A 15,463-nucleotide genomic window follows, 5' to 3' on the forward strand; every position below is an offset into this window, starting at 1 on the left:
GTCAAATGATTTGATGAGAAAGCACTAGGTAAGTGTCTTTATACTGAAAACAGTACCAGGTAGATTTTTTTTTTTTTGATATAAGATTAATGACACTCGGCTAGATTTGATTGGATAAACCGTTTTTGCAGCGAAGCCATCTCCCGCAGTCTGCCCCGCAGAGAGCAAGACGTCACGTCCACTCGTGCCAAAGGCTAACAGCGTGTCTCCCTGGTGGTCTAGTGGTTAGGATTCGGCGCTCTCACCGCCGCGGCCCGGGTTCGATTCCCGGTCAGGGAATGCGGCTTTTGCCAGGCCTTGGTCTTGTCGCAGACAAAGAGATCACCAAAAAGCATCGCTTCCTTCGAGCCGGAGTCGAACCAGCGACCTAAGGATGGCCGGTTGTTCACCTACAGTCCTCCGCTCTACCAACTGAGCTATCGAAGGACCTGGCTCTGTTCTGGGACACGAAACCAGATGGACACCAGAGCCCTATGGAAAAGACCCTAAAAACACTGCAAAAAAATGAAATCTAACCAAGTGTTATTGATCTTATATGAAGATCAACACATGGATTTGGTAATGCTTTTTAAATGAAGTCAAATGATTTGATGAGAAAGCACTAGGTAAGTGTCTTTATACTGAAAACAGTACCAGGTAGATTTTTTTTTTTTTTATATAAGATTAATGGCACTCGGCTAGATTTGATTGGATAAACCGTTTTTGCAGCGAAGCCATCTCCCGCAGTCTGCCCCGCAGAGAGCAAGACGTCACGTCCACTCGTGCCAAAGGCTAACAGCATGTCTCCCTGGTGGTCTAGTGGTTAGGATTCGGCGCTCTCACCGCCGCGGCCCGGGTTCGATTCCCGGTCAGGGAATGCGGCTTTTGCCAGGCCTTGGTCTTGTCGCAGACAAAGAGATCACCAAAAAGCATCGCTTCCTTCGAGCCGGAGTCGAACCAGCGACCTAAGGATGGCCGGTTGTTCACCTACAGTCCTCCGCTCTACCAACTGAGCTATCGAAGGACCTGGCTCTGTTCTGGGACACGAAACCAGATGGACACCAGAGCCCTATGGAAAAGACCCTAAAAACACTGCAAAAAAATGAAATCTAACCAAGTGTTATTGATCTTATATGAAGATCAACACATGGATTTGGTAATGCTTTTTAAATGAAGTCAAATGATTTGATGAGAAAGCACTAGGTAAGTGTCTTTATACTGAAAACAGTACCAGGTAGATTTTTTTTTTTTTTATATAAGATTAATGGCACTCGGCTAGATTTGATTGGATAAACCGTTTTTGCAGCGAAGCCATCTCCCGCAGTCTGCCCCGCAGAGAGCAAGACGTCACGTCCACTCGTGCCAAAGGCTAACAGCATGTCTCCCTGGTGGTCTAGTGGTTAGGATTCGGCGCTCTCACCGCCGCGGCCCGGGTTCGATTCCCGGTCAGGGAATGCGGCTTTTGCCAGGCCTTGGTCTTGTCGCAGACAAAGAGATCACCAAAAAGCATCGCTTCCTTCGAGCCGGAGTCGAACCAGCGACCTAAGGATGGCCGGTTGTTCACCTACAGTCCTCCGCTCTACCAACTGAGCTATCGAAGGACCTGGCTCTGTTCTGGGCCACGAAACCAGATGGACACCAGAGCCCTATGGAAAAGACCCTAAAAACACTGCAAAAAAATGAAATCTAACCACGTGTTATTGATCTTATATGAAGATCAACACATGGATTTGGTAATGCTTTTTAAATGAAGTCAAATGATTTGATGAGAAAGCACTAGGTAAGTGTCTTTATACTGAAAACAGTACCAGGTAGATTTTTTTTTTTTTTGATATAAGATTAATGACACTCGGCTAGATTTGATTGGATAAACCGTTTTTGCAGCGAAGCCATCTCCCGCAGTCTGCCCCGCAGAGAGCAAGACGTCACGTCCACTCGTGCCAAAGGCTAACAGCATGTCTCCCTGGTGGTCTAGTGGTTAGGATTCGGCGCTCTCACCGCCGCGGCCCGGGTTCGATTCCCGGTCAGGGAATGCGGCTTTTGCCAGGCCTTGGTCTTGTCGCAGACAAAGAGATCACCAAAAAGCATCGCTTCCTTCGAGCCGGAGTCGAACCAGCGACCTAAGGATGGCCGGTTGTTCACCTACAGTCCTCCGCTCTACCAACTGAGCTATCGAAGGACCTGGCTCTGTTCTGGGACACGAAACCAGATGGACACCAGAGCCCTATGGAAAAGACCCTAAAAACACTGCAAAAAAATGAAATCTAACCAAGTGTTATTGATCTTATATGAAGATCAACACATGGATTTGGTAATGCTTTTTAAATGAAGTCAAATGATTTGATGAGAAAGCACTAGGTAAGTGTCTTTATACTGAAAACAGTACCAGGTAGATTTTTTTTTTTTTGATATAAGATTAATGACACTCGGCTAGATTTGATTGGATAAACCGTTTTTGCAGCGAAGCCATCTCCCGCAGTCTGCCCCGCAGAGAGCAAGACGTCACGTCCACTCGTGCCAAAGGCAAACAGCATGTCTCCCTGGTGGTCTAGTGGTTAGGATTCGGCGCTCTCACCGCCGCGGCCCGGGTTCGATTCCCGGTCAGGGAATGCGGCTTTTGCCAGGCCTTGGTCTTGTCGCAGACAAAGAGATCACCAAAAAGCATCGCTTCCTTCGAGCCGGAGTCGAACCAGCGACCTAAGGATGGCCGGTTGTTCACCTACAGTCCTCAGCTCTACCAACTGAGCTATCGAAGGACCTGGCTCTGTTCTGGGACACGAAACCAGATGGACACCAGAGCCCTATGGAAAAGACCCTAAAAACACTGCAAAAAAATGAAATCTAACCAAGTGTTATTGATCTTATATGAAGATCAACACATGGATTTGGTAATGCTTTTTAAATGAAGTCAAATGATTTGATGAGAAAGCACTAGGTAAGTGTCTTTATACTGAAAACAGTACCAGGTAGAATTTTTTTTTTTTGATATAAGATTAATGACACTCGGCTAGATTTGATTGGATAAACCGTTTTTGCAGCGAAGCCATCTCCCGCAGTCTGCCCCGCAGAGAGCAAGACGTCACGTCCACTCGTGCCAAAGGCTAACAGCATGTCTCCCTGGTGGTCTAGTGGTTAGGATTCGGCGCTCTCACCGCCGCGGCCCGGGTTCGATTCCCGGTCAGGGAATGCGGCTTTTGCCAGGCCTTGGTCTTGTCGCAGACAAAGAGATCACCAAAAAGCATCGCTTCCTTCGAGCCGGAGTCGAACCAGCGACCTAAGGATGGCCGGTTGTTCACCTACAGTCCTCCGCTCTACCAACTGAGCTATCGAAGGACCTGGCTCTGTTCTGGGACACGAAACCAGATGGACACCAGAGCCCTATGGAAAAGACCCTAAAAACACTGCAAAAAAATGAAATCTAACCACGTGTTATTGATCTTATATGAAGATCAACACATGGATTTGGTAATGCTTTTTAAATGAAGTCAAATGATTTGATGAGAAAGCACTAGGTAAGTGTCTTTATACTGAAAACAGTACCAGGTAGATTTTTTTTTTTTTTGATATAAGATTAATGACACTCGGCTAGATTTGATTGGATAAACCGTTTTTGCAGCGAAGCCATCTCCCGCAGTCTGCCCCGCAGAGAGCAAGACGTCACGTCCACTCGTGCCAAAGGCTAACAGCATGTCTCCCTGGTGGTCTAGTGGTTAGGATTCGGCGCTCTCACCGCCGCGGCCCGGGTTCGATTCCCGGTCAGGGAATGCGGCTTTTGCCAGGCCTTGGTCTTGTCGCAGACAAAGAGATCACCAAAAAGCATCGCTTCCTTCGAGCCGGAGTCGAACCAGCGACCTAAGGATGGCCGGTTGTTCACCTACAGTCCTCCGCTCTACCAACTGAGCTATCGAAGGACCTGGCTCTGTTCTGGGACACGAAACCAGATGGACACCAGAGCCCTATGGAAAAGACCCTAAAAACACTGCAAAAAAATGAAATCTAACCAAGTGTTATTGATCTTATATGAAGATCAACACATGGATTTGGTAATGCTTTTTAAATGAAGTCAAATGATTTGATGAGAAAGCACTAGGTAAGTGTCTTTATACTGAAAACAGTACCAGGTAGAATTTTTTTTTTTTGATATAAGATTAATGACACTCGGCTAGATTTGATTGGATAAACCGTTTTTGCAGCGAAGCCATCTCCCGCAGTCTGCCCCGCAGAGAGCAAGACGTCACGTCCACTCGTGCCAAAGGCTAACAGCATGTCTCCCTGGTGGTCTAGTGGTTAGGATTCGGCGCTCTCACCGCCGCGGCCCGGGTTCGATTCCCGGTCAGGGAATGCGGCTTTTGCCAGGCCTTGGTCTTGTCGCAGACAAAGAGATCACCAAAAAGCATCGCTTCCTTCGAGCCGGAGTCGAACCAGCGACCTAAGGATGGCCGGTTGTTCACCTACAGTCCTCCGCTCTACCAACTGAGCTATCGAAGGACCTGGCTCTGTTCTGGGACACGAAACCAGATGGACACCAGAGCCCTATGGAAAAGACCCTAAAAACACTGCAAAAAAATGAAATCTAACCACGTGTTATTGATCTTATATGAAGATCAACACATGGATTTGGTAATGCTTTTTAAATGAAGTCAAATGATTTGATGAGAAAGCACTAGGTAAGTGTCTTTATACTGAAAACAGTACCAGGTAGATTTTTTTTTTTTTTGATATAAGATTAATGACACTCGGCTAGATTTGATTGGATAAACCGTTTTTGCAGCGAAGCCATCTCCCGCAGTCTGCCCCGCAGAGAGCAAGACGTCACGTCCACTCGTGCCAAAGGCTAACAGCATGTCTCCCTGGTGGTCTAGTGGTTAGGATTCGGCGCTCTCACCGCCGCGGCCCGGGTTCGATTCCCGGTCAGGGAATGCGGCTTTTGCCAGGCCTTGGTCTTGTCGCAGACAAAGAGATCACCAAAAAGCATCGCTTCCTTCGAGCCGGAGTCGAACCAGCGACCTAAGGATGGCCGGTTGTTCACCTACAGTCCTCCGCTCTACCAACTGAGCTATCGAAGGACCTGGCTCTGTTCTGGGACACGAAACCAGATGGACACCAGAGCCCTATGGAAAAGACCCTAAAAACACTGCAAAAAAATGAAATCTAACCAAGTGTTATTGATCTTATATGAAGATCAACACATGGATTTGGTAATGCTTTTTAAATGAAGTCAAATGATTTGATGAGAAAGCACTAGGTAAGTGTCTTTATACTGAAAACAGTACCAGGTAGATTTTTTTTTTTTGATATAAGATTAATGACACTCGGCTAGATTTGATTGGATAAACCGTTTTTGCAGCGAAGCCATCTCCCGCAGTCTGCCCCGCAGAGAGCAAGACGTCACGTCCACTCGTGCCAAAGGCTAACAGCATGTCTCCCTGGTGGTCTAGTGGTTAGGATTCGGCGCTCTCACCGCCGCGGCCCGGGTTCGATTCCCGGTCAGGGAATGCGGCTTTTGCCAGGCCTTGGTCTTGTCGCAGACAAAGAGATCACCAAAAAGCATCGCTTCCTTCGAGCCGGAGTCGAACCAGCGACCTAAGGATGGCCGGTTGTTCACCTACAGTCCTCCGCTTTACCAACTGAGCTATCGAAGGACCTGGCTCTGTTCTGGGACACGAAACCAGATGGACACCAGAGCCCTATGGAAAAGACCCTAAAAACACTGCAAAAAAATGAAATCTAACCAAGTGTTATTGATCTTATATGAAGATCAACACATGGATTTGGTAATGCTTTTTAAATGAAGTCAAATGATTTGATGAGAAAGCACTAGGTAAGTGTCTTTATACTGAAAACAGTACCAGGTAGATTTTTTTTTTTTTGATATAAGATTAATGACACTCGGCTAGATTTGATTGGATAAACCGTTTTTGCAGCGAAGCCATCTCCCGCAGTCTGCCCCGCAGAGAGCAAGACGTCACGTCCACTCGTGCCAAAGGCAAACAGCATGTCTCCCTGGTGGTCTAGTGTTTAGGATTCGGCGCTCTCACCGCCGCGGCCCGGGTTCGATTCCCGGTCAGGGAATGCGGCTTTTGCCAGGCCTTGGTCTTGTCGCAGACAAAGAGATCACCAAAAAGCATCGCTTCCTTCGAGCTGGAGTCGAACCAGCGACCTAAGGATGGCCGGTTGTTCACCTACAGTCCTCCGCTCTACCAACTGAGCTATCGAAGGACCTGGCTCTGTTCTGGGCCACGAAACCAGATGGACACCAGAGCCCTATGGAAAAGACCCTAAAAACACTGCAAAAAAATGAAATCTAACCACGTGTTATTGATCTTATATGAAGATCAACACATGGATTTGGTAATGCTTTTTAAATGAAGTCAAATGATTTGATGAGAAAGCACTAGGTAAGTGTCTTTATACTGAAAACAGTACCAGGTAGATTTTTTTTTTTTTTGATATAAGATTAATGACACTCGGCTAGATTTGATTGGATAAACCGTTTTTGCAGCGAAGCCATCTCCCGCAGTCTGCCCCGCAGAGAGCAAGACGTCACGTCCACTCGTGCCAAAGGCAAACAGCATGTCTCCCTGGTGGTCTAGTGGTTAGGATTCGGCGCTCTCACCGCCGCGGCCCGGGTTCGATTCCCGGTCAGGGAATGCGGCTTTTGCCAGGCCTTGGTCTTGTCGCAGACAAAGAGATCACCAAAAAGCATCGCTTCCTTCGAGCCGGAGTCGAACCAGCGACCTAAGGATGGCCGGTTGTTCACCTACAGTCCTCCGCTCTACCAACTGAGCTATCGAAGGACCTGGTTCTGTTCTGGGACACGAAACCAGATGGACACCAGAGCCCTATGGAAAAGACCCTAAAAACACTGCAAAAAAATGAAATCTAACCAAGTGTTATTGATCTTATATGAAGATCAACACATGGATTTGGTAATGCTTTTTAAATGAAGTCAAATGATTTGGTGAGAAAGCACTAGGTAAGTGTCTTTATACTGAAAACAGTACCAGGTAGATTTTTTTTTTTTTGATATAAGATTAATGACACTCGGCTAGATTTGATTGGATAAACCGTTTTTGCAGCGAAGCCATCTCCCGCAGTCTGCCCCGCAGAGAGCAAGACGTCACGTCCACTCGTGCCAAAGGCTAACAGCATGTCTCCCTGGTGGTCTAGTGGTTAGGATTCGGCGCTCTCACTGCCGCGGCCCGGGTTCGATTCCCGGTCAGGGAATGCGACTTTTGCCAGGCCTTGGTCTTGTCGCAGACAAAGAGATCACCAAAAAGCATCGCTTCCTTCGAGCCGGAGTCGAACCAGCGACCTAAGGATGGCCGGTTGTTCACCTACAGTCCTCCGCTCTACCAACTGAGCTATCGAAGGACCTGGCTCTGTTCTGGGACACGAAACCAGATGGACACCAGAGCCCTATGGAAAAGACCCTAAAAACACTGCAAAAAAATGAAATCTAACCAAGTGTTATTGATCTTATATGAAGATCAACACATGGATTTGGTAATGCTTTTTAAATGAAGTCAAATGATTTGATGAGAAAGCACTAGGTAAGTGTCTTTATACTGAAAACAGTACCAGGTAGATTTTTTTTTTTTTGATATAAGATTAATGACACTCGGCTAGATTTGATTGGATAAACCGTTTTTGCAGCGAAGCCATCTCCCGCAGTCTGCCCCGCAGAGAGCAAGACGTCACGTCCACTCGTGCCAAAGGCAAACAGCATGTCTCCCTGGTGGTCTAGTGTTTAGGATTCGGCGCTCTCACCGCCGCGGCCCGGGTTCGATTCCCGGTCAGGGAATGCGGCTTTTGCCAGGCCTTGGTCTTGTCGCAGACAAAGAGATCACCAAAAAGCATCGCTTCCTTCGAGCTGGAGTCGAACCAGCGACCTAAGGATGGCCGGTTGTTCACCTACAGTCCTCCGCTCTACCAACTGAGCTATCGAAGGACCTGGCTCTGTTCTGGGACACGAAACCAGATGGACACCAGAGCCCTATGGAAAAGACCCTAAAAACACTGCAAAAAAATGAAATCTAACCAAGTGTTATTGATCTTATATGAAGATCAACACATGGATTTGGTAATGCTTTTTAAATGAAGTCAAATGATTTGATGAGAAAGCACTAGGTAAGTGTCTTTATACTGAAAACAGTACCAGGTAGATTTTTTTTTTTTTGATATAAGATTAATGACACTCGGCTAGATTTGATTGGATAAACCGTTTTTGCAGCGAAGCCATCTCCCGCAGTCTGCCCCGCAGAGAGCAAGACGTCACGTCCACTCGTGCCAAAGGCTAACAGCATGTCTCCCTGGTGGTCTAGTGGTTAGGATTCGGCGCTCTCACCGCCGCGGCCCGGGTTCGATTCCCGGTCAGGGAATGCGGCTTTTGCCAGGCCTTGGTCTTGTCGCAGACAAAGAGATCACCAAAAAGCATCGCTTCCTTCGAGCCGGAGTCGAACCAGCGACCTAAGGATGGCCGGTTGTTCACCTACAGTCCTCCGCTCTACCAACTGAGCTATCGAAGGACCTGGCTCTGTTCTGGGACACGAAACCAGATGGACACCAGAGCCCTATGGAAAAGACCCTAAAAACACTGCAAAAAAATGAAATCTAACCAAGTGTTATTGATCTTATATGAAGATCAACACATGGATTTGGTAATGCTTTTTAAATGAAGTCAAATGATTTGATGAGAAAGCACTAGGTAAGTGTCTTTATACTGAAAACAGTACCAGGTAGATTTTTTTTTTTTTGATATAAGATTAATGACACTCGGCTAGATTTGATTGGATAAACCGTTTTTGCAGCGAAGCCATCTCCCGCAGTCTGCCCCGCAGAGAGCAAGACGTCACGTCCACTCGTGCCAAAGGCAAACAGCGTGTCTCCCTGGTGGTCTAGTGGTTAGGATTCGGCGCTCTCACCGCCGCGGCCCGGGTTCGATTCCCGGTCAGGGAATGCGGCTTTTGCCAGGCCTTGGTCTTGTCGCAGACAAAGAGATCACCAAAAAGCATCGCTTCCTTCGAGCCGGAGTCGAACCAGCGACCTAAGGATGGCCGGTTGTTCACCTACAGTCCTCCGCTCTACCAAGTGAGCTATCGAAGGACCTGGCTCTGTTCTGGGACACGAAACCAGATGGACACCAGAGCCCTATGGAAAAGACCCTAAAAACACTGCAAAAAAATGAAATCTAACCACGTGTTATTGATCTTATATGAAGATCAACACATGGATTTGGTAATGCTTTTTAAATGAAGTCAAATGATTTGATGAGAAAGCACTAGGTAAGTGTCTTTATACTGAAAACAGTACCAGGTAGATTTTTTTTTTTTTTGATATAAGAGTAATGACACTCGGCTAGATTTGATTGGATAAACCGTTTTTGCAGCGAAGCCATCTCCCGCAGTCTGCCCCGCAGAGAGCAAGACGTCACGTCCACTCGTGCCAAAGGCTAACAGCATGTCTCCCTGGTGGTCTAGTGCTTAGGATTCGGCGCTCTCACCGCCGCGGCCCGGGTTCGATTCCCGGTCAGGGAATGCGGCTTTTGCCAGGCCTTGGTCTTGTCGCAGACAAAGAGATCACCAAAAAGCATCGCTTCCTTCGAGCCGGAGTCGAACCAGCGACCTAAGGATGGCCGGTTGTTCACCTACAGTCCTCCGCTCTACCAACTGAGCTATCGAAGGACCTGGCTCTGTTCTGGGACACGAAACCAGATGGACACCAGAGCCCTATGGAAAAGACCCTAAAAACACTGCAAAAAAATGAAATCTAACCAAGTGTTATTGATCTTATATGAAGATCAACACATGGATTTGGTAATGCTTTTTAAATGAAGTCAAATGATTTGATGAGAAAGCACTAGGTAAGTGTCTTTATACTGAAAACAGTACCAGGTAGATTTTTTTTTTTTTGATATAAGATTAATGACACTCGGCTAGATTTGATTGGATAAACCGTTTTTGCAGCGAAGCCATCTCCCGCAGTCTGCCCCGCAGAGAGCAAGACGTCACGTCCACTCGTGCCAAAGGCTAACAGCATGTCTCCCTGGTGGTCTAGTGGTTAGGATTCGGCGCTCTCACCGCCGCGGCCCGGGTTCGATTCCCGGTCAGGGAATGCGGCTTTTGCCAGGCCTTGGTCTTGTCGCAGACAAAGAGATCACCAAAAAGCATCGCTTCCTTCGAGCCGGAGTCGAACCAGCGACCTAAGGATGGCCGGTTGTTCACCTACAGTCCTCCGCTCTACCAACTGAGCTATCGAAGGACCTGGCTCTGTTCTGGGACACGAAACCAGATGGACACCAGAGCCCTATGGAAAAGACCCTAAAAACACTGCAAAAAAATGAAATCTAACCAAGTGTTATTGATCTTATATGAAGATCAACACATGGATTTGGTAATGCTTTTTAAATGAAGTCAAATGATTTGATGAGAAAGCACTAGGTAAGTGTCTTTATACTGAAAACAGTACCAGGTAGATTTTTTTTTTTTTGATATAAGATTAATGACACTCGGCTAGATTTGATTGGATAAACCGTTTTTGCAGCGAAGCCATCTCCCGCAGTCTGCCCCGCAGAGAGCAAGACGTCACGTCCACTCGTGCCAAAGGCAAACAGCATGTCTCCCTGGTGGTCTAGTGTTTAGGATTCGGCGCTCTCACCGCCGCGGCCCGGGTTCGATTCCCGGTCAGGGAATGCGGCTTTTGCCAGGCCTTGGTCTTGTCGCAGACAAAGAGATCACCAAAAAGCATCGCTTCCTTCGAGCCGGAGTCGAACCAGCGACCTAAGGATGGCCGGTTGTTCACCTACAGTCCTCCGCTCTACCAACTGAGCTATCGAAGGACCTGGCTCTGTTCTGGGACACGAAACCAGATGGACACCAGAGCCCTATGGAAAAGACCCTAAAAACACTGCAAAAAAATGAAATCTAACCAAGTGTTATTGATCTTATATGAAGATCAACACATGGATTTGGTAATGCTTTTTAAATGAAGTCAAATGATTTGATGAGAAAGCACTAGGTAAGTGTCTTTATACTGAAAACAGTAACAGGTAGATTTTTTTTTTTTTGATATAAGATTAATGACACTCGGCTAGATTTGATTGGATAAACCGTTTTTGCAGCGAAGCCATCTCCCGCAGTCTGCCCCGCAGAGAGCAAGACGTCACGTCCACTCGTGCCAAAGGCTAACAGCATGTCTCCCTGGTGGTCTAGTGGTTAGGATTCGGCGCTCTCACCGCCGCGGCCCGGGTTCGATTCCCGGTCAGGGAATGCGGCTTTTGCCAGGCCTTGGTCTTGTCGCAGACAAAGAGATCACCAAAAAGCATCGCTTCCTTCGAGCCGGAGTCGAACCAGCGACCTAAGGATGGCCGGTTGTTCACCTACAGTCCTCAGCTCTACCAACTGAGCTATCGAAGGACCTGGCTCTGTTCTGGGACACGAAACCAGATGGACACCAGAGCCCTATGGAAAAGACCCTAAAAACACTGCAAAAAAATGAAATCTAACCAAGTGTTATTGATCTTATATGAAGATCAACACATGGATTTGGTAATGCTTTTTAAATGAAGTCAAATGATTTGATGAGAAAGCACTAGGTAAGTGTCTTTATACTGAAAACAGTACCAGGTAGATTTTTTTTTTTTTGATATAAGATTAATGACACTCGGCTAGATTTGATTGGATAAACCGTTTTTGCAGCGAAGCCATCTCCCGCAGTCTGCCCCGCAGAGAGCAAGACGTCACGTCCACTCGTGCCAAAGGCAAACAGCGTGTCTCCCTGGTGGTCTAGTGGTTAGGATTCGGCGCTCTCACCGCCGCGGCCCGGGTTCGATTCCCGGTCAGGGAATGCGGCTTTTGCCAGGCCTTGGTCTTGTCGCAGACAAAGAGATCACCAAAAAGCATCGCTTCCTTCGAGCCGGAGTCGAACCAGCGACCTAAGGATGGCCGGTTGTTCACCTACAGTCCTCCGCTCTACCAACTGAGCTATCGAAGGACCTGGCTCTGTTCTGGGACACGAAACCAGATGGACACCAGAGCCCTATGGAAAAGACCCTAAAAACACTGCAAAAAAATGAAATCTAACCACGTGTTATTGATCTTATATGAAGATCAACACATGGATTTGGTAATGCTTTTTAAATGAAGTCAAATGATTTGATGAGAAAGCACTAGGTAAGTGTCTTTATACTGAAAACAGTACCAGGTAGATTTTTTTTTTTTTTGATATAAGATTAATGACACTCGGCTAGATTTGATTGGATAAACCGTTTTTGCAGCGAAGCCATCTCCCGCAGTCTGCCCCGCAGAGAGCAAGACGTCACGTCCACTCGTGCCAAAGGCTAACAGCATGTCTCCCTGGTGGTCTAGTGGTTAGGATTCGGCGCTCTCACCGCCGCGGCCCGGGTTCGATTCCCGGTCAGGGAATGCGGCTTTTGCCAGGCCTTGGTCTTGTCGCAGACAAAGAGATCACCAAAAAGCATCGCTTCCTTCGAGCCGGAGTCGAACCAGCGACCTAAGGATGGCCGGTTGTTCACCTACAGTCCTCCGCTCTACCAACTGAGCTATCGAAGGACCTGGCTCTGTTCTGGGACACGAAACCAGATGGACACCAGAGCCCTATGGAAAAGACCCTAAAAACACTGCAAAAAAATGAAATCTAACCAAGTGTTATTGATCTTATATGAAGATCAACACATGGATTTGGTAATGCTTTTTAAATGAAGTCAAATGATTTGATGAGAAAGCACTAGGTAAGTGTCTTTATACTGAAAACAGTACCAGGTAGATTTTTTTTTTTTTGATATAAGATTAATGACACTCGGCTAGATTTGATTGGATAAACCGTTTTTGCAGCGAAGCCATCTCCCGCAGTCTGCCCCGCAGAGAGCAAGACGTCACGTCCACTCGTGCCAAAGGCTAACAGCATGTCTCCCTGGTGGTCTAGTGGTTAGGATTCGGCGCTCTCACCGCCGCGGCCCGGGTTCGATTCCCGGTCAGGGAATGCGGCTTTTGCCAGGCCTTGGTCTTGTCGCAGACAAAGAGATCACCAAAAAGCATCGCTTCCTTCGAGCCGGAGTCGAACCAGCGACCTAAGGATGGCCGGTTGTTCACCTACAGTCCTCCGCTCTACCAACTGAGCTATCGAAGGACCTGGCTCTGTTCTGGGACACGAAACCAGATGGACACCAGAGCCCTATGGAAAAGACCCTAAAAACACTGCAAAAAAATGAAATCTAACCAAGTGTTATTGATCTTATATGAAGATCAACACATGGATTTGGTAATGCTTTTTAAATGAAGTCAAATGATTTGATGAGAAAGCACTAGGTAAGTGTCTTTATACTGAAAACAGTACCAGGTAGATTTTTTTTTTTTTGATATAAGATTAATGACACTCGGCTAGATTTGATTGGATAAACCGTTTTTGCAGCGAAGCCATCTCCCGCAGTCTGCCCCGCAGAGAGCAAGACGTCACGTCCACTCGTGCCAAAGGCTAACAGCATGTCTCCCTGGTGGTCTAGTGGTTAGGATTCGGCGCTCTCACCGCCGCGGCCCGGGTTCGATTCCCGGTCAGGGAATGCGGCTTTTGCCAGGCCTTGGTCTTGTCGCAGACAAAGAGATCACCAAAAAGCATCGCTTCCTTCGAGCCGGAGTCGAACCAGCGACCTAAGGATGGCCGGTTGTTCACCTACAGTCCTCCGCTCTACCAACTGAGCTATCGAAGGACCTGGCTCTGTTCTGGGACACGAAACCAGATGGACACCAGAGCCCTATGGAAAAGACCCTAAAAACACTGCAAAAAAATGAAATCTAACCAAGTGTTATTGATCTTATATGAAGATCAACACATGGATTTGGTAATGCTTTTTAAATGAAGTCAAATGATTTGATGAGAAAGCACTAGGTAAGTGTCTTTATACTGAAAACAGTACCAGGTAGATTTTTTTTTTTTTGATATAAGATTAATGACACTCGGCTAGATTTGATTGGATAAACCGTTTTTGCAGCGAAGCCATCTCCCGCAGTCTGCCCCGCAGAGAGCAAGACGTCACGTCCACTCGTGCCAAAGGCAAACAGCATGTCTCCCTGGTGGTCTAGTGGTTAGGATTCGGCGCTCTCACCGCCGCGGCCCGGGTTCGATTCCCGGTCAGGGAATGCGGCTTTTGCCAGGCCTTGGTCTTGTCGCAGACAAAGAGATCACCAAAAGCATCGCTTCCTTCGAGCCGGAGTCGAACCAGCGACCTAAGGATGGCCGGTTGTTCACCTACAGTCCTCCGCTCTACCAACTGAGCTATCGAAGGACCTGGCTCTGTTCTGGGACACGAAACCAGATGGACACCAGAGCCCTATGGAAAAGACCCTAAAAACACTGGAAAAAAATGAAATCTAACCAAGTGTTATTGATCTTATATGAAGATCAACACATGGATTTGGTAATGCTTTTTAAATGAAGTCAAATGATTTGATGAGAAAGCACTAGGTAAGTGTCTTTATACTGAAAACAGTACCAGGTAGATTTTTTTTTTTTTTGATATAAGATTAATGACACTCGGCTAGATTTGATTGGATAAACCGTTTTTGCAGCGAAGCCATCTCCCGCAGTCTGCCCCGCAGAGAGCAAGACGTCACGTCCACTCGTGCCAAAGGCAAACAGCATGTCTCCCTGGTGGTCTAGTGGTTAGGATTCGGCGCTCTCACCGCCGCGGCCCGGGTTCGATTCCCGGTCAGGGAATGCGGCTTTTGCCAGGCCTTGGTCTTGTCGCAGACAAAGAGATCACCAAAAAGCATCGCTTCCTTCGAGCCGGAGTCGAACCAGCGACCTAAGGATGGCCGGTTGTTCACCTACAGTCCTCCGCTCTACCAACTGAGCTATCGAAGGACCTGGCTCTGTTCTGGGACACGAAACCAGATGGACACCAGAGCCCTATGGAAAAGACCCTAAAAACACTGCAAAAAAATGAAATCTAACCAAGTGTTATTGATCTTATATGAAGATCAACACATGGATTTGGTAATGCTTTTTAAATGAAGTCAAATGATTTGATGAGAAAGCACTAGGTAAGTGTCTTTATACTGAAAACAGTACCAGGTAGATTTTTTTTTTTTTGATATAAGATTAATGACACTCGGCTAGATTTGATTGGATAAACCGTTTTTGCAGCGAAGCCATCTCCCGCAGTCTGCCCCGCAGAGAGCAAGACGTCACGTCCACTCGTGCCAAAGGCAAACAGCATGTCTCCCTGGTGGTCTAGTGGTTAGGATTCGGCGCTCTCACCGCCGCGGCCCGGGTTCGATTCCCGGTCAGGGAATGCGGCTTTTGCCAGGCCTTGGTCTTGTCGCAGACAAAGAGATCACCAAAAAGCATCGCTTCCTTCGAGCCGGAGTCGAACCAGCGACCTAAGGATGGCCGGTTGTTCACCTACAGTCCTCCGCTCTACCAACTGAGCTATCGAAGGACCTGGCTCTGTTCTGGGACACGAAACCAG

General features: G+C 47.4%; 23 non-coding genes across 23 annotated transcripts; all 23 read right to left on the minus strand.

Moving 5' to 3' along the window:
* Window positions 1-339: 339 nt before the first annotated feature.
* Window positions 340-426, minus strand: trnay-gua. Its single transcript is given in 2 exon segments — window positions 340-375; window positions 390-426. It is a non-coding gene; the product is annotated as a tRNA-Tyr (tRNA).
* A 490-nt stretch (window positions 427-916) lies between these two features.
* Window positions 917-1,003, minus strand: trnay-gua. The gene is given in 2 exon segments: window positions 917-952; window positions 967-1,003. It is a non-coding gene; the product is annotated as a tRNA-Tyr (tRNA).
* Window positions 1,004-1,493: 490 nt separating this feature from the next.
* On the minus strand, window positions 1,494-1,580 carry trnay-gua. Its single transcript is given in 2 exon segments — window positions 1,494-1,529; window positions 1,544-1,580. It is a non-coding gene; the product is annotated as a tRNA-Tyr (tRNA).
* Window positions 1,581-2,071: 491 nt separating this feature from the next.
* Window positions 2,072-2,158, minus strand: trnay-gua. Its single transcript is given in 2 exon segments — window positions 2,072-2,107; window positions 2,122-2,158. It is a non-coding gene; the product is annotated as a tRNA-Tyr (tRNA).
* A 1,067-nt stretch (window positions 2,159-3,225) lies between these two features.
* On the minus strand, window positions 3,226-3,312 carry trnay-gua. The gene is given in 2 exon segments: window positions 3,226-3,261; window positions 3,276-3,312. It is a non-coding gene; the product is annotated as a tRNA-Tyr (tRNA).
* A 491-nt stretch (window positions 3,313-3,803) lies between these two features.
* Window positions 3,804-3,890, minus strand: trnay-gua. Its single transcript is given in 2 exon segments — window positions 3,804-3,839; window positions 3,854-3,890. It is a non-coding gene; the product is annotated as a tRNA-Tyr (tRNA).
* Window positions 3,891-4,380: 490 nt separating this feature from the next.
* trnay-gua lies at window positions 4,381-4,467 on the minus strand. The gene is given in 2 exon segments: window positions 4,381-4,416; window positions 4,431-4,467. It is a non-coding gene; the product is annotated as a tRNA-Tyr (tRNA).
* Window positions 4,468-4,958: 491 nt separating this feature from the next.
* trnay-gua lies at window positions 4,959-5,045 on the minus strand. The gene is given in 2 exon segments: window positions 4,959-4,994; window positions 5,009-5,045. It is a non-coding gene; the product is annotated as a tRNA-Tyr (tRNA).
* Window positions 5,046-6,111: 1,066 nt separating this feature from the next.
* Window positions 6,112-6,198, minus strand: trnay-gua. Its single transcript is given in 2 exon segments — window positions 6,112-6,147; window positions 6,162-6,198. It is a non-coding gene; the product is annotated as a tRNA-Tyr (tRNA).
* A 491-nt stretch (window positions 6,199-6,689) lies between these two features.
* On the minus strand, window positions 6,690-6,776 carry trnay-gua. The gene is given in 2 exon segments: window positions 6,690-6,725; window positions 6,740-6,776. It is a non-coding gene; the product is annotated as a tRNA-Tyr (tRNA).
* A 490-nt stretch (window positions 6,777-7,266) lies between these two features.
* trnay-gua lies at window positions 7,267-7,353 on the minus strand. Its single transcript is given in 2 exon segments — window positions 7,267-7,302; window positions 7,317-7,353. It is a non-coding gene; the product is annotated as a tRNA-Tyr (tRNA).
* Window positions 7,354-7,843: 490 nt separating this feature from the next.
* On the minus strand, window positions 7,844-7,930 carry trnay-gua. The gene is given in 2 exon segments: window positions 7,844-7,879; window positions 7,894-7,930. It is a non-coding gene; the product is annotated as a tRNA-Tyr (tRNA).
* A 490-nt stretch (window positions 7,931-8,420) lies between these two features.
* Window positions 8,421-8,507, minus strand: trnay-gua. The gene is given in 2 exon segments: window positions 8,421-8,456; window positions 8,471-8,507. It is a non-coding gene; the product is annotated as a tRNA-Tyr (tRNA).
* A 1,068-nt stretch (window positions 8,508-9,575) lies between these two features.
* On the minus strand, window positions 9,576-9,662 carry trnay-gua. Its single transcript is given in 2 exon segments — window positions 9,576-9,611; window positions 9,626-9,662. It is a non-coding gene; the product is annotated as a tRNA-Tyr (tRNA).
* Window positions 9,663-10,152: 490 nt separating this feature from the next.
* Window positions 10,153-10,239, minus strand: trnay-gua. The gene is given in 2 exon segments: window positions 10,153-10,188; window positions 10,203-10,239. It is a non-coding gene; the product is annotated as a tRNA-Tyr (tRNA).
* A 490-nt stretch (window positions 10,240-10,729) lies between these two features.
* Window positions 10,730-10,816, minus strand: trnay-gua. The gene is given in 2 exon segments: window positions 10,730-10,765; window positions 10,780-10,816. It is a non-coding gene; the product is annotated as a tRNA-Tyr (tRNA).
* A 1,067-nt stretch (window positions 10,817-11,883) lies between these two features.
* On the minus strand, window positions 11,884-11,970 carry trnay-gua. Its single transcript is given in 2 exon segments — window positions 11,884-11,919; window positions 11,934-11,970. It is a non-coding gene; the product is annotated as a tRNA-Tyr (tRNA).
* A 491-nt stretch (window positions 11,971-12,461) lies between these two features.
* trnay-gua lies at window positions 12,462-12,548 on the minus strand. The gene is given in 2 exon segments: window positions 12,462-12,497; window positions 12,512-12,548. It is a non-coding gene; the product is annotated as a tRNA-Tyr (tRNA).
* A 490-nt stretch (window positions 12,549-13,038) lies between these two features.
* On the minus strand, window positions 13,039-13,125 carry trnay-gua. Its single transcript is given in 2 exon segments — window positions 13,039-13,074; window positions 13,089-13,125. It is a non-coding gene; the product is annotated as a tRNA-Tyr (tRNA).
* A 490-nt stretch (window positions 13,126-13,615) lies between these two features.
* Window positions 13,616-13,702, minus strand: trnay-gua. The gene is given in 2 exon segments: window positions 13,616-13,651; window positions 13,666-13,702. It is a non-coding gene; the product is annotated as a tRNA-Tyr (tRNA).
* A 489-nt stretch (window positions 13,703-14,191) lies between these two features.
* trnay-gua lies at window positions 14,192-14,278 on the minus strand. The gene is given in 2 exon segments: window positions 14,192-14,227; window positions 14,242-14,278. It is a non-coding gene; the product is annotated as a tRNA-Tyr (tRNA).
* Window positions 14,279-14,769: 491 nt separating this feature from the next.
* trnay-gua lies at window positions 14,770-14,856 on the minus strand. The gene is given in 2 exon segments: window positions 14,770-14,805; window positions 14,820-14,856. It is a non-coding gene; the product is annotated as a tRNA-Tyr (tRNA).
* A 490-nt stretch (window positions 14,857-15,346) lies between these two features.
* trnay-gua lies at window positions 15,347-15,433 on the minus strand. Its single transcript is given in 2 exon segments — window positions 15,347-15,382; window positions 15,397-15,433. It is a non-coding gene; the product is annotated as a tRNA-Tyr (tRNA).
* Window positions 15,434-15,463: the final 30 nt, after the last annotated feature.

The sequence above is a fragment of the Alosa sapidissima genome, chromosome 10 (genome assembly GCF_018492685.1).
Source record: "Alosa sapidissima isolate fAloSap1 chromosome 10, fAloSap1.pri, whole genome shotgun sequence".
NCBI lineage: Eukaryota > Metazoa > Chordata > Actinopteri > Clupeiformes > Clupeidae > Alosa > Alosa sapidissima.